The sequence below is a fragment of the Ranitomeya variabilis genome, chromosome 1 (genome assembly GCF_051348905.1).
Source record: "Ranitomeya variabilis isolate aRanVar5 chromosome 1, aRanVar5.hap1, whole genome shotgun sequence".
Lineage (NCBI taxonomy): Eukaryota > Metazoa > Chordata > Amphibia > Anura > Dendrobatidae > Ranitomeya > Ranitomeya variabilis.
Genome location: NC_135232.1, coordinates 609,560,593 through 609,576,301, shown reverse-complemented (window position 1 = coordinate 609,576,301; position 15,709 = coordinate 609,560,593). Strand labels below are relative to the sequence as shown.

Sequence of the window (15,709 nt, the reverse complement as noted above, 5' to 3'; positions counted from 1 at the left end):
AGTTGTACAAATGGGTGACAACGGATACGGAACGGTTCAGCAGTCTGTTCAGGAACATGATACTGGTGTGGTCGGAGATAACACCACGGGCCGAATGGCGAGGTGCAAGAGATAAAAGAGCCATAGAGCGGACAAGGGTGAAATTCAATGCTCGGATCGGAAAATATGTGAGAGGAAGAGGCGGTATCGTAATTCATCACCAATACCTACAAAAGAAAAACACGCCACAACTAAGACCGGACGGAGTTCACCTAACGGACATTGGCCTCGATATTTTTCTGTCTGGTTTACAGGACGGGGTTGAACAGGCCTTAACATTGATGGGTGGGGTCGGAGTCCCGCGTAGGTGATACACGGGATCCTCCATGGCGGAAGAAGCGGAGGAGGGCAAAGGTCGTAGTCGCTCGTTGGTCCAATTCCCCTGTCGATCACGGACAGGAGCTCGGCGCGAGCGGCCGTTACGATATGTAATTGCCCTTCTCAGCTTATTTAATTAATAAACTGTGACCGACCTGTTCAACCCACCTAGGACTGTGTGTGTTTCATTGCGGGATTGATGGGAGGGGGGAAGGCACTTGTTACGACACCAGGTCTCCACAGTCTGGCAGACGCGGTACTGTATAAGGTGCGCGTCTCTGACTGGGGAGCACCTAGATAGAGCAGCACAGAAAGGATGTCAGTGCCAGTTCCCCCCTAGCATCACTCCCCTTTAGTGATGCACTAATTGGAAGACCCCCAGCCGGCCAGTGGTCACTGGAGGGGAGGGGTCCTACGGCCACTCCTACAGGGGTTAAATCCAGGTGTCCGGCCGGGAACTTTCTCTTTTCCTCCCGGCGGACACCTGGAAGCATTGTCCCACCCTCCCTCCCTTTTTAAAGGCTAAAGATGATACTAAACTGCGGGATGATGTAAATTGGTAAAGACTATTGTAATATTTTACGTAAAAAAAAAAAAAAAAATGTATATAGGTATGTGATATAACTAACTCTGGTAACCTTTATTAAGTCACAGCGGAAGAAGCGGAGGAGGGCAAAGGTCGTAGTCGCTCGTTGGTCCAATTCCCCTGTCGATCACGGACAGGAGCTCGGCGCGAGCGGCCGTTACGATATGTAATTGCCCTTCTCAGCTTATTTAATTAATAAACTGTGACCGACCTGTTCAACCCACCTAGGACTGTGTGTGTTTCATTGCGGGATTGATGGGAGGGGGGAAGGCACTGGTTACGACACCAGGTCTCCACAGTCTGCATATTACACACAGACACAGGTGCACACACTGCATGTTACACACGGACACATGTGCACACTGCATGTTACACACAGACACGTGTGCACACACTGCATGTTACACACGGACACGTGCACACACTGCATGTTACACACGGACACTTGTGCACACACTGCATATTACACAGAGACATGTGCACACACTGCATGTTACACACGGACACATGTGCACACACTGCATGTTACACACGGACACATGTGCACACACTGCATATTACACACGGACACATGTGCACACACTGCATGTTACACACAGACACATGTGCACACTGCATATTACAAACAGACATGTGCACACACTGCATGTTACACACAGACACATGTGCACACACTGCATATTACACACAGACATGTGCACACACTGCATGTTACACACGGACACATGTGCACACACTGCATGTTACACACGGACACATGTGCACACACTGCATATTACACACAGACACATGTGCACACACTGCATGTTGCACACGGACACATGTGCACACTGCATGTTACACACAGACACATGTGCACACACTGCATATTACACACGGACACATGTGCACACACTGCATGTTACACACGGACACATGTGCACACACTGCATGTTACACACGGACACATTTGCACACACTGCATGTTACACACAGACACATGTGCACACACTGCATATTACACACGGATACATGCGCACACACTGTATGTTACACACAGACACGTGTGCACACACTGCATGTTACACACAGACACATGTGCACACACTGCATGTTACACACGGACACATGTGCACACACTGCATGTTACACACGGACACATTTGTACACACTGCATGTTACACACAGACACATGTGCACACACTGCATATTACACACGGATACATGCGCACACACTGTATGTTACACACAGACACGTGTGTGCACACCGCATGTTACACACAGACACATGTGCACACTGCATGTTACACACGGACACATGTACGCACACTGCATGTAACACACGGACACGTGTGCGCACACGGCATTTTACACACGGATACATGTGCGCACACTGTATGTTACACACGGACACGTGCACACTGCATGTTACACATGAACACATGTGCACACACTGCATGTTACACACGGACACATATGCACACACTGCATGTTACACATGGATACATGTGCGCACACTGCATGTTACACACGGACACATGCACACTGCATGTTACACATGAACACATGTGCGCACACTGCATGTTACACACGGACACGTGCACACTGCATGTTACACATGAACACATGTGCACACATTGCATATTACACACGGACACATGTGCACACACTGCATGTTACACACAGACACATGTGCACACACTGCATGTTATACACGGACACATGTGCACACACTGCATATTACACACGGACACATGTGCACACACCGCATGTTACACACGGACACATGTGCACACACTGCATATTACACATGGACATGTGCACACTGCATGTTACACACGGACACGTGTGCACACTGCATATTACACACAGACACATCTGCACACACTGCATATTACACACGGATACATGCGCACACACTGTATATTACACACAGACACGTGTGTGCACACTGCATGTAACACACGGACATGTGTGCGCACACGGCATGTTACACACGAATACATGTGCGCACACTGTATGTTACACACGGACATGTGCACACTGCATGTTACACATGAACACATGTGCACACACTGCATGTTACACACGGACACATATGCACACACTGCATGTTACACACGGATACATGTGCGCACACTGCATGTTACACACGGACACATGCACACTGCATGTTACACATGAACACATGTGCGCACACTGCATGTTACACACGGACACGTGCACACTGCATGTTACACATGAACCATGTGCGCACACTGCATGTTACACACGGACATGTGCACACTGCATGTTACACATGAACACATGTGCACACACTGTATGTTACACACGGACACATGTGCACACACTGCATGTTACACACGGATACATGCGCACACATTGTATGTTACACACAGACACGTGTGTGCACACTGCATGTTACACACAGACACATGTGCAGACTGCATGTTACACACGGACACATGTACGCACACTGCATGTTACACACGGACACGTGCACACTGCATGTTACACATGAACACATGAGCACACTGCATGTTACACATGAACACATGTGCGCACACTGCATGTTACACATGGACACGTGCGCACACTGCATGTTACACACGGACACGTGCACACTGCATGTTACACACGGACACGTGCACACTGCATGTTACACACGGACACGTGCACACTGCATGTTACACATGAACACATGTGCACACACTGCATGTTACACAGAGACACATGTGCACACCCTGCATGTTACACACGGACACATGTGCACACACTGCATGTTACACACGGACACGTGTGCGCACACTTTATTTAGGTCCGTGACTCATTTTATAAATTCTGTGTTTTTCTTTTTTGCAGGATCCACACCAAACTATGCAATAACAATCTTCTCTGATTGCATCTTTGTTGTCCTTTTTTTGGCCTTTCCCCCTTATTTGATGTGTTTTTGGTGCAGATGTGAAGCCGCGTTTTTAATGCCCCCTGAGCAGGCAGGGGGCCCACTCGCCATCGGGGACACTGGCGCGCTATAGTGCCAGCCCCCGCAATATATGGAGCAATATATGGGGACCATCAGAAGGGGCCCATATATGGAGCATCTTGTGGGGCCAATTCAATATGGAGCTGTATATGGGGCCAATTACATATGGAGCAGTATATGGGGCCAATAATATATGAAGCATCTTATGGGACTAATTATATATGGAGCATTTTATATGGCCAATTATATATGGAGCATTATATGGGGCCCATTATACATGGAGCATCTTATGGGGCCAATTATTTTTGGAGCATTATATGGGACCCATTCTGTAAGGAGTATTATATGGGGCCCATTCTGTATGGAGCATCATATGGGGCCATTCTGTATGGAGCAATATATGGGACTCAGTATACTGTATGGGGCCAATCATATACTGTATGGAGAATTATATGTGGCTCACTATACTGTATGGAGCATTATATGGGGTCAGCTTCCGTATGGAGCAATATATGCGGCTCATTCTGTATGGAGCACTCTGTGGTGCTCATTATACTGTATGGAGCATTATATGAGGCTCATTAGTCTGTATGGAGCATAATATTGGCTCATTATTCTGTTTGGAGCAATATATGGGGCTCATTATTCTGTATAGAGGACTATGTGGTGCCAATTATACTGTATGGAGCACTATATGGGGCCATTATACTGTATGGGGCAATATATGGGGCTCATTATTCTGTTTGGAGCAATATATGGGGCTCATTATTCTGTATAGAGGACTATACTGTCCGGTTTCTGAGCTAATGTAGAATGCACAATAGATATCACTCATGTAATGTAAGGTTATGTGCACACGTAGAATGATCCACTGCGGATTTTTCCGCAGCAGACTTGATAAATCTTCAGGGCAAAAACACTGCGGTTTTTCTGCAGATTTCACTGCGGTTTAACAACTGCTTTTTTCTATTGGAGCAGCTGTAAAACCGCTGCGGAATCCGCAGAAAGAAGTGACATGCTGCGGAATGTAAACCGCTGCGTTTCCGCCCTTTTTTTTCCGCAGTATGTGCACAGTGTTTTTTATTTCCCATAGGTTTACATTGTAATGTAAACTCACGGGAAACTGCTGCGGACCCGCAGCTGTGGAAACGCTGCGGATCCACATCGTTTTCCGCATCGTGTGCACATACACTAAGAAGTGAAATCTTTGGAATTGTACTATACCTATATTTCTCTGCCGTATCCGTGCATTATGAATTGTAGTATGTGTTAAAGGGGCCCGCCGGGACTCTTTCGCCCAGGGCCCATGAAAACCTGGAGCCGGCCCTGACTGCCTAAATGTCTAATGTCACAAAATCTCCGTTCGCAGTGTGTTTAAAGACGCTTCTGTGCTCTGCAGTTCTGGTGCTTGTTTCTCTATAGGCTTACTATGTGGAGCCTCAGAATTTTATTTTTTTTCAGAGTTTACCAATCACAGTAAAGTATGTGATCACTGCGTTGTGTGGGTTATTACGATTACTGGAATACAAATATGTCCATGTTATTTCCTGATTTGTGATGTTTATTTATTTAAAGTATATTAAAAATTACATGGATACGGGATAGTGGGCAATTGCAGTGGGTCTCACGTCTGATCACAGTGAGGCCGGCGTCACACTGGTGACTTAAACAGACGAGTACAATGCGATAAAAAATCGCATTGCACTCGGACTAATGTTACACTATGGGGCAGCTCCCAGCAGCTGATTTTTTGTCGTCCGTTTTCCTCGGTTCGAGACAATCGCAGCATGCTGCGATTGTCACGGACACTCGGCCGACTCTCGGCTCACTCGCACCCATATAAGCCTATGGGTGCGTGTGAGACAGCGCACACCACTCAGATATCATCCGAGTGCTGTGCGCTAAACGCGGACCCCGGCAATGGAGGAGATGGAGAAATTAATTTCTCCGCCTCCTCCGCAGCTGTGCTTCGATCCGCTCTCTGCGAGAGGCTCGGAGCACAGACGCATGACACTCGGCTCCCGCTCGCAGCAGAGCAGGAGCCGAGGGTCATTAGCATATCGCATCGGATGCCATACGCTAGTGTGACGCCGGCCTAATACTATCAGTGATGTCATCATCAGAGGACGGGGCTGACAACCTGTCACACATGGTATACAGGCTGGTTGTCAGCAGCAATAGATGATGAGCTGGTGCTGCTGCATAAGGTGTAGAGCTGTACAGTGTGGGAGCCGCCATATTGAATTCTGGCCACCGCCTCTGAATTCCCAGTTCTGATTGATCCATATTTCTTTAAAAGGAATCTTTCTAGGGCAGGAAATCTTTGTGAGAATGCGATTTCCACGGCTGGCGCGGGGAGGGGGCGATCTATTGGGAAATCTTTTAAACTCTCATTCTTCAAATTCCTCTAAGATACTTATAGCCAATAATATCCACACTCATGAGGACTCACATTTAAAGGGATAGCCACTCAGTGGGCTTTAAGGGGCTGCCAACGCCTTTAGACTCAATGATACAAGCTTAAACTTCTCACAACTTTATAGGGTTTTGACCCTTTACCATCTGTTCTGACTTTAGAAGATAGCATAGCTATTCACGGGATTAGTAAAGCCTTGTACTGGGCGACAACATTGACGGGTTCTTATCTATCACTGACAACCACTGTTGCAACAGTTACAGATCTCACTGTAGTTGTCACCCAGGTTTCCTAGTGTCTGTGGCATATTGGTTCTCGCCCACCTTTCCCTAGAGGAAGAGCCCAAGCTCTGATCAGGTAGTCAGGAGCAGCTAGAAAATGTGAAGACATGTTACTCCCATTTCTTCTCCCCTTATAACAGAGCAGGTAGGTATAGTACATAGTGCCACTTACTGTGCCCGCGGTGGTCCTGTGAGGAGCTGGCATCTCCGTGTCACTCGTCAGCCTCTGCACTCAGCTGGTGCCGGAGTTACCAAGAGCTCCAGGAAAGCAGATTACAGGAGATTTAGGAAGCGGCGGATCTCTCCACCCTCTCCAGTAACCCCATTAGTACCACTGACGAGTGCAAAGACTGTAGACGAGGGACACAACCTCATCCAAGTGACAGACCCAGAAACTTAGGATAAAAGCCAAACCAGAATCTCAATTTGCAGACACGTGTTTTGGGGTGTTGCCCCTCATGAGTGCAAAGCATGAGCTTTGATTTGGCTGTATGAAAGGCCCTCACTAGGGCCTTGTTATGCTTTACATAGAGGGGGGCAACACACTGAAACACAAGTCTGCAAATTCAGATTATGGGTTGACTTTAAACCTAAATCATGTGGTGAGACTCCTTAATGGGGGTCAATATTAACTTTTAGAATTGCTACAGATGGCAGCAGAGATCAAGTCCTTTTCCTCTCTGAAGAGGCAATATGCACACCTCCACTAATATTTCCCTCCACTAATATCTCTCGTGAGATATAATGAAGGAGGAAGGAAGGATGTGTTTCTGGCACACCGACCAGGTAAAAATCTAAATTTTATTAGAACATGTTAAAATAAAACTATACAAACAACCGGTTGTTTTTATAATTTTATTTTAACCGTGTTCTAGTAAAAAATTCCATTTTTACCCAAACAGTGTGCCAGAAACACATCCTTCCTTCCTCCTCCATGTGCACACAAGCAGGATCGGCACCCACCAGCTCCATGTCAGCAACCTCGACAAGATTGCAGTCATAAACTGCTTGCGTGGAGACTCCCTGTCCCTCTTCCTGCTGATCATTGAGGGCAGGAAAGTTTCTACATTTCCTCTCACTCATCTGTACAGCAAAGCATACATATTTGCTCCTCTGGTAGCAGAACAGCATCGCCCTTTGGCCTTCATCAGAATAATATCACCTTCTGAGATTCAACATCGCCCTCTGGTGGTTATCAGAATAATCTCATATTCTCCAAGTCAGCATCACCCATTGGTGGTAATCAAAACAGCATCACCATTTGGGAGTTAGCAAAACTCATTGGTGATAAAATCACTTTCAGGAAGTCGGCATTGCTCTCTCGTGGTCATCAGAATAGTATAAGGGTATGTACACATGCTGCGGACTGGTGTGCAGATTTTCCGCACTGATTTTGATAAATCCGCAGGGCAAAAACACAGCGTTTTTCCTGCGTATTTATCGCGGATTTTCCGCATTTTTTGTGCGGAATCTACTGCGATTTTACACCTGCGGTTTTTTAATATGGAGCAGGTGTAAAACCGCTGCGGATTCCGCACAAAGAATTGACATGCTGCGGAAAATAAACCGCAGCGTTTCCGCGTGTTTTTTTCCGCAGCATGTGCACAGCAGTTTTTGTTTTCCATAGGTTTACATGGTACTGTACACCGCATGGAAAACTGCGGATCCGCAGCGTCAAAAACGCTGCGGATCCGCAGTAAAAACCGCAACGTGTGCACATACCCTAACCTGGGATTTTGAGTCACCCTCTGGTGATCATCAGAACAGTATCATCATGTGGCATACAGCAGCATTACCCTCTGGTGGTTATCACATATAGCTGCTATTAATAACTAGAAAAACATTGGGAACCATGTCATTTTCTAGAATCTAGCTCTGCAGCTTCCAAGGTCTCTTGAAAAATGTGATTTATAATTTTGCTAAGTAAACTACAGGCATTGTCCACTTGGCGTTGTTAAACTGATTAAAATTATACCTGGGGTGAAGAAATCCGTCTTGTGGTTCTTGTGTATTCTGTTTTAGAAGTTTTCAGTTAATGAAATGCTCGTGCTCCAGGGCCAGACTGTAGGCAGAATCTTATCTTCCTGCTCTAGTCAGGGGAAACCAAGGAAAGACTCTGCCCACAGGCCGCCCCAAAGCACAAACAGTCTCTCTCTCTATCTCCCTATGATGAGGAACATGTTTGTGCTTTGGGGCGATAAGGAGGGAGGAGGAGAAAGAGTGAGGGAGGAAGTAAGGAGGAAGAAGGGAGGTAGGAAGGAAGAGTGAGAGAGAAAAGAGGTCACCAGAATAGTATAACCTGGTATTTTGAGTCGCCCTCTGGTAAGTGGGGAGTAAGGAAGGAGGGATGAAGGAGGAAGGCAGGAGTGAGGGAGGGAGGAAGGAGGGAGGGGGTTGAAGGAAGGAAGGACCTCATCAGAATAGTATAACCTTCTTGGATTTTAAGTCACCATTTGGTTACTGGGGAGGGAAGAAGTAAGGGCGAACAAGCAAAGGAGGGAGGAGGAGTAAGAGAGTGAAGGAGGAAGGAGGTTATACAGAATAGTATAACCTTCTGGGATTTTGAGCCACTGTCTGGTTACTTGTGATGAAGGAAGAAGGGAGTGTGGGAGGAGAGAAAGTGAGGAAGGAAGGAAGGTGGGAGTGACGGGAGAGGGGGATAATGGAGGGGAGGGGGAGAGCAAAAAAAAACTAGATAGGCATTTCCTGAAGGAAATACATGGTGCTTGAACAGCGCTGCCAGCTTTACAGCAGCACTTTTCACACCCGGGACCAGGGGGGCCACTTACTTTTCCACACCCGGGACCAGGGGAGCACTTACTTTTCCACACCCGGGACCGGGGCGCACTTACTTTTCCACACCCGGGACCGGGGCGCACTTACTTTTGCACACATGGGGCCGGGGGCGCACTTACTTTTGCACACGGGGCCGGGGGCGCACTTACTTTTGCACACGGGGCCGGGGGCGCACTTACTTTTGCACACGGGGCCGGTGGCGCACTTACTTTTGCACACGGGGCCGGGGGCGCACTTACTTTTGCACACGGGGGCGCACTTACTTTTGCACACGGGGCCGGGGGCGCACTTACTTTTGCACACGGGGCCGGGGGCGCACTTACTTTTGCACACGGGGCCGGGGGCGCACTTACTTTTGCACACGGGGCCGGGGGCGCACTTACTTTTGCACACGGGGCCGGGGGCGCACTTACTTTTGCACACGGGGCCGGGGGCGCACTTACTTTTGCACACGGGGCCGGGGGCGCACTTACTTTTGCACACGGGGCCGGGGGCGCACTTACTTTTGCACACGGGGCCGGGGGCGCACTTGCTTTTCACACACGGGGCCGGGGGGGCACTTACTTTTCACACACGGGGCCGGGGGGGGGGGGGGCACTTCCTTTTCACACACGGGGCCGGGGGGGGGGCACTTACTTTTCACACACGGGGCCGGGGGGGGCACTTACTTTTCACACACGGGACGAGAGGGTGTCATAGTCACTTTATTCTGATGTTTGACTTTGATAAATGATCATGTCCTAAAATGGACACCGTACATTTGCATAGCTGCCATCTTTGGAAGGTCAAGTTGGGGGTAATGGAAAGTTCGCCATTATTTCCTATGGGAAATTTTTTTTTTTTAAATGCGATTTTTAAAAAAACTACATATCGGATCGACTATAAAAGTCATAGCACACCTGTCCCCACCGAGGCCTTCGAAACGCCACCTGAACGGGGTCTCTGCGCCGAGCGGTTCGGGCCGCATTAATTGCGGAAAACGCGGAGAAGAATAATAAGAAAATATAAGAAATCGGATTACAATATGTTGCTTGAACCTAGAGGGTTCAAGCACCATAATGACAGAGAGGATGAGGGGATGAGGAAGAAGATGAGTTAGAGGGAGAATATGAGGAGGGGGAAGAGATGAGGCAGTAGATAAATGAGAGGGAGAGGAGGGAGAAGAGGAGTGGGAGAGAGGAGGAGATGGAGAAGACGGGTGAGGGGGAGATGGAGTAGACGAGAGAGGGTAGGGAGAAATGGAGAAGAGAGGAGGGGGAGAAGACGAGGGAGAAGATGAGGGAGGGGAGGGGGAGAAGACAAGGAAGGAGAGGAAAGGCGGAGAGGGAGAAGACGAGGAAGGAGACGGGAGGTGGAGAGGGAGAAGACGAGGGAGGAAAGGGGAGGGAGATGAGGGAGGAGGCTGTGTCCCTCGATTGCCAGGCAATGCAGGACGCTGCTGTGTCTGGTACTAGGCAGTGGAGGCATTGTGTCCACTCTGCTGTGCGGGTTAGCAGGGAGTGATTGTCTGAGGATGACTGGGAGGTATTCAACACCTGATCATTTCATTCAGCATCAGGAAGGATATTTAACCCTTTTCCCAGTCTAGGTCTTTGCTGTCTATTGCACTTCCTATGTACTGTGGTGGCGAGTGGTGCTTGCAGTCTTGATTGCTCTCTTTCAGGGTTAGTCTTACGGTTTGTTGCCCTTTCTCTTCGTGCTACACTGCCAGGGTTTCTCGAAGAGGTACCTACCCGATCTCGACTAGGCTCTGACCGCATCACCAGATGCCCAGCAACTGAGGACCTGGAAAGAGTTCTGCTAAAGTCCCACTCCCATTTACTGGGAGCAGGCTGAAGAGTATTCTGGCCCTTTAAGACTCTTTTAGCTGGAGTACCTTACGCCTTGGCTGGTTTGGTGCCAGTTTTGCTGGGTTCTCTGCGTATAACTATTTATAAAAAGATTACTGCACATTATATACAGAATTGCTGGCACAGAATTATATACAAACACAAAAAAATAAATCTGAAATAAAAATGGAAAAGACCGTACATGACATTACGTATGACATTATATTATGTAATATACTAACAAAAACAAACCCCTAAGGCTATGTTCATATGATACTTTGTTTTTGTTGTGGTTTTTCAAAAACACTATAAATATCATAAAAAAGAAAATACATACACATTGAGAATGCATAGTGTGAACACGTCCTGAAAGAGTATTTGACGCCGAAATCAAGCAAGTTGCTAGTACTTTCCATCAGGTCGTCTTCTGTCATGCCATAGTTGATAAAAACTGTATTGAATGAGGACCTTTTGATCTCTGGGGAAGTTTAGCCTCTCTCTCCGAAACAATAGCAATTCGCTCTATGAAGGCACTGAGCAATTCGATGTCTATGACGGCGTGCCTGGGCCAGGCCAGGCTGATGGACATCTGCTGTATCATATTGTGAAGGGCCTACGTGGCCGGTCACTCTCTTTGGTTAGTCTATGCGTTCCTCTGTCACTTCCAGGACTTTCAGGTCTGGTCTTTGGAGACGGGCGATCACGATCAGGTTGTAACCTGCGGGAAGATGATTGTCAAGACTGACACATTGTAATTAATCCATTGACTGTGTGAGCAATACTCAAAGATTTCATCCTCCAAATGTAAATAATAAGAGGGTCTGCAGTGAAAGGGTTAACATCGATAAGTATCAAAACTACTAGGCACATAGTACTGCCACCATTCATCCGTTTGTAAATTGTGGCCAGGAGCATCACCTCACACACACCACCACAGATGGCGGTAGCCCCATCTGGGACTTCTGTTTTCTATGCCTCTGCTGCAGCTCCTTGGCCATTTTTCTCTATTGCACAAGTGAGGTTTGATAAAGACCCAGATCAGGGTCGAAACGTTACCGCATTCTCGTGTTGCTGATCTTTCTCTGTGGTGTACTGTCAATAAATTTGAGCACTGTTTTGCAAAAACAAAGAATCTTTTTGACTGCAGCTGTGACTTTTTTCCTGTTATGTTATCTGGACCCTGTCCATGTTCAGCCTGCACCTAATATCCCAGCAGAGTGCGCGTCATTCATTTTTTCAATTCATGACCAATAGACAACGGAAGCGTCTAACCTGGGTCAAGGAGAAAAAGAACTGGACTGTTGATCAGTGTTGTTTTCAGATTAAAGTAAATTTTGCATTTCATGTGGAAATCAAGGTCCCAGAGTCTAGAGGAAGAGTGGAGAGGCCACAATCCAAGCTGTTTGAGGTCTAGTGTGAAGTTTCCACAATCAGTGATGGTTTGGGGAGCCATGTCATCTGCTGGTGTAGGTCCACTGTGTTTTATCAAGACCAAAGTCAGCGCAGCCGTCTACAAGGAAATGATCGAGCACTTCATGCTTCCCACTGCTGACAAGCTTTTTGGAGATAGAAATTTAATTCTCTAGCAGGACTTGGCACCTGTCCACACTGCCAAAAGTACCAATACCTGGTTTATAAACAACAGTATCACTGTGCTTGATTGGCCAGCAAACTCGCCTGACCTTAACCACATAGAGAATCTATGGGGTATTGTCAAGAGGAAGATGAGAGACACCAGACCCAACAATGCAGACGAGCTGAAGGCTGCTATCAAAGCAACCTGGGCTTCCATAACACCTCAGCAGTGCTGCAGGCTGATCGCCTCCATGTCACGCCGCACTGATGCAGTAATTGATGCAAAAGCAGCCCCGAACAAGTATTGAATGCATTTATTGAACATAAATTTCAGTAGGCCAACATTTCGGATTTTAAAATAATTTTTAATGCTGGTGTTAGAAAGTATTCTAATTTACGGAGATAATGCCTTTGGGTTTTCATTGGCTGTAAGCCATAATCATCAACATTACCAGAAATAAACACTTATCCAAATCTAATACCTTTCCTTCCCTAGGTTTATGTCCAGCGGTAGAAATATTCACCAGACTTGTCTCATCTGATATAGAGGCTTTAGCTCAAAAATGCAACTACTCATCTAATCTCATTAAAATTGAGAACTTACAGGTGCTTCTCACAAAATTAGAATATCATCAAAAAGTTAATTTTTTTCAGTTCTTCAATACAAAAAGTGAGACTCATATTATATAGAGTCATTACAAACAGTGATCTATTTCAAGTGTTTATTTCTGTTAATGTTGATGATTATGGCTTACAGCCAGTGAAAACCAAAAAACTTTTTGATGATATTCTAATTTTGTGAGAAGCACCTATAGTTTTACAGGAATTGAAATTATGGAATGATGTCCTTTTTAAACAAGCAGATAAAGGAGGAAACCTTGTAATCTGGCTGACAGAGATGTGCGAGAAACAGGCATACAAAGTACTCAGAGTCAGTAAGTGTTACCGCAATCCTATGACTTCCTTTCAGATGGAGTTGGTTGAAATCTTGGAGAAAGCATACAGTGATGGTATAATCGGTAAAAAATTACTGGAAACTACCTCTAAATACCATCTATGCTATCAATGTTTTATTCCTTATGTGACCTCACTGTGACTCTATTGGAATTTCTGTTGAATCACAATATATTGACATTTAACTCTCTTACCTACTTCCAACTGCACGGCAGAAGTGTTGTCATGATCCAGTTCGGGTTATGTTTTCTGCTATCATCTCTCTCGACTGCTCATGCGGGGGTTAATCCTCAGCCTCATTTTGGAGCTGGCTGGACTTTTTAAGTCCTCTGCAGTCTGCTGGCCAGCGTCAGTGATTGTTCATGCTTCCAGGCTAGCCCACCTGACCCGTATACCCTGGTGATCCTTCTGCCTCTGACTTCCCGTATTTGTGCGAGACCGGTTCCCTATCCCTGATTTGGTATTCGTCTTCTGTTTTCCGTCTCTGATACCACGTTCCCCGACTGGCTTTGACTCTCTGGCTTGTATCCCGACTTACTTAAGTTTCACATTTTGGATACCGTGCTCCCGTTTGGCTCTGACTTTTGGCTTGTCTCTGACTACGTGCATTGCTGCTACTTCTGGTTCTTCTGCTCCTGACAGGTTCTGACTCAGCTCGGCTGACCACGCTTTCGTTACCTGTGACACCTGTTTGGCCGCTCAGTGTTGCTGCGCTGTTAGTGTGCGGTCTTTCTTCCCTCGCCAGCACCCCTGATGGAGGTTGCGCTACACTGCACTGCAGCCGCATCACAAGTGTCATGCTCCCTAATGCCTCTCTGAATAGCCGGGCTTTCTCTCCATGCCTATAGGTTACCACCATGCTTAAATAGATTGCTGCCCCTCACCTAACCACTCCCCTGGAAGAAGCCAGTGACGAAACGCACGTCCGGGTGGAGAGATGCCATTCCTAACTCTATGAGGTAATTACTCTGTCTGGTTTGTTTGTGCTACTTGATATTTTGTGTGCAACCTCACCTAACAGTTGGGTAATAGCCTAAGGGTAATTGAGTTACATATACATGTTTGCATCTACTGGCTACTTTGATGACAGGAACTTTTTGGGACTATTTTTTACCTTACCTTATCTGTTAGCTATTGTTCTATCAAGATAGGAGATGTGATCTTATGAATGTACCATTAACTATCTATTAATATTTAGGACTTTACCTCCTTATTTCATTATATACATTACCAGGAGTTTATAGCATCCTCCTTATGAGGCACTCTGATTTTCTACCAATTTGTTGTTGCATTTATGGTTTCAAATGAAATTAATAAAAGTATATATTTTATCATAATGGATCTCTTCTAGTTTCAGGAGTAATTGTGCACCACATTATTTTGAATACACATTACAGGATGTCACACTGTAGGGCCATATACCAATACAGCAACTTTATGTTCCTGTCTCTCAGCAAAAAGACACATTTCTGATTGGTACATTGTATCTGCTGATCACGTGACATCTGATGTTTCACTCCCTCAAATCATCAGAGGGTTAATCCCCAGTGACCTCCAATCCTGGTATTAACTATAAGACCAATGATTTATGAATCTGTGATGTCTGGATGAGAAAAGGAGTTTATATGAATAAAGAGATTAAAACCCCCAACATCTGCTCAGGATATTAACTACTAGTGTGCCTGATCTATCCACAGCACACAAAAAAACCCATATCTTTTCCTACTAATGTTCAGAAAAGAAGGGATCTAATCATATCATGTGATACTGTCCGATCTGAGTATCTAATCCTAATATATAGTACAATACTGTCACCTATGAACAAGCATTTAATTACTATAATACTGCTCCCTATGTACAAGAATATAATTACTATAATACTGCCCCCTATGTACAAGAATATAACTAATATAATACTGCCCCCTATGTACACTATAACTACTATAATACTGC

The 15,709-nt window shown here is 46.1% G+C and overlaps 1 protein-coding gene across 1 annotated transcript in view; it reads right to left on the bottom strand.

Moving 5' to 3' along the window:
• Window positions 1–6,796, bottom strand: part of SEMA4A (semaphorin 4A) — a 116,628-nt gene extending 109,832 nt beyond the window's left edge. Inside the window, exon 1 of the mRNA XM_077260572.1 lies at window positions 6,775–6,796. The gene's annotated coding sequence lies outside the window, so the exon portion shown is untranslated. The remainder of the gene's footprint in view (window positions 1–6,774) is intronic.
• Window positions 6,797–15,709: the final 8,913 nt, after the last annotated feature.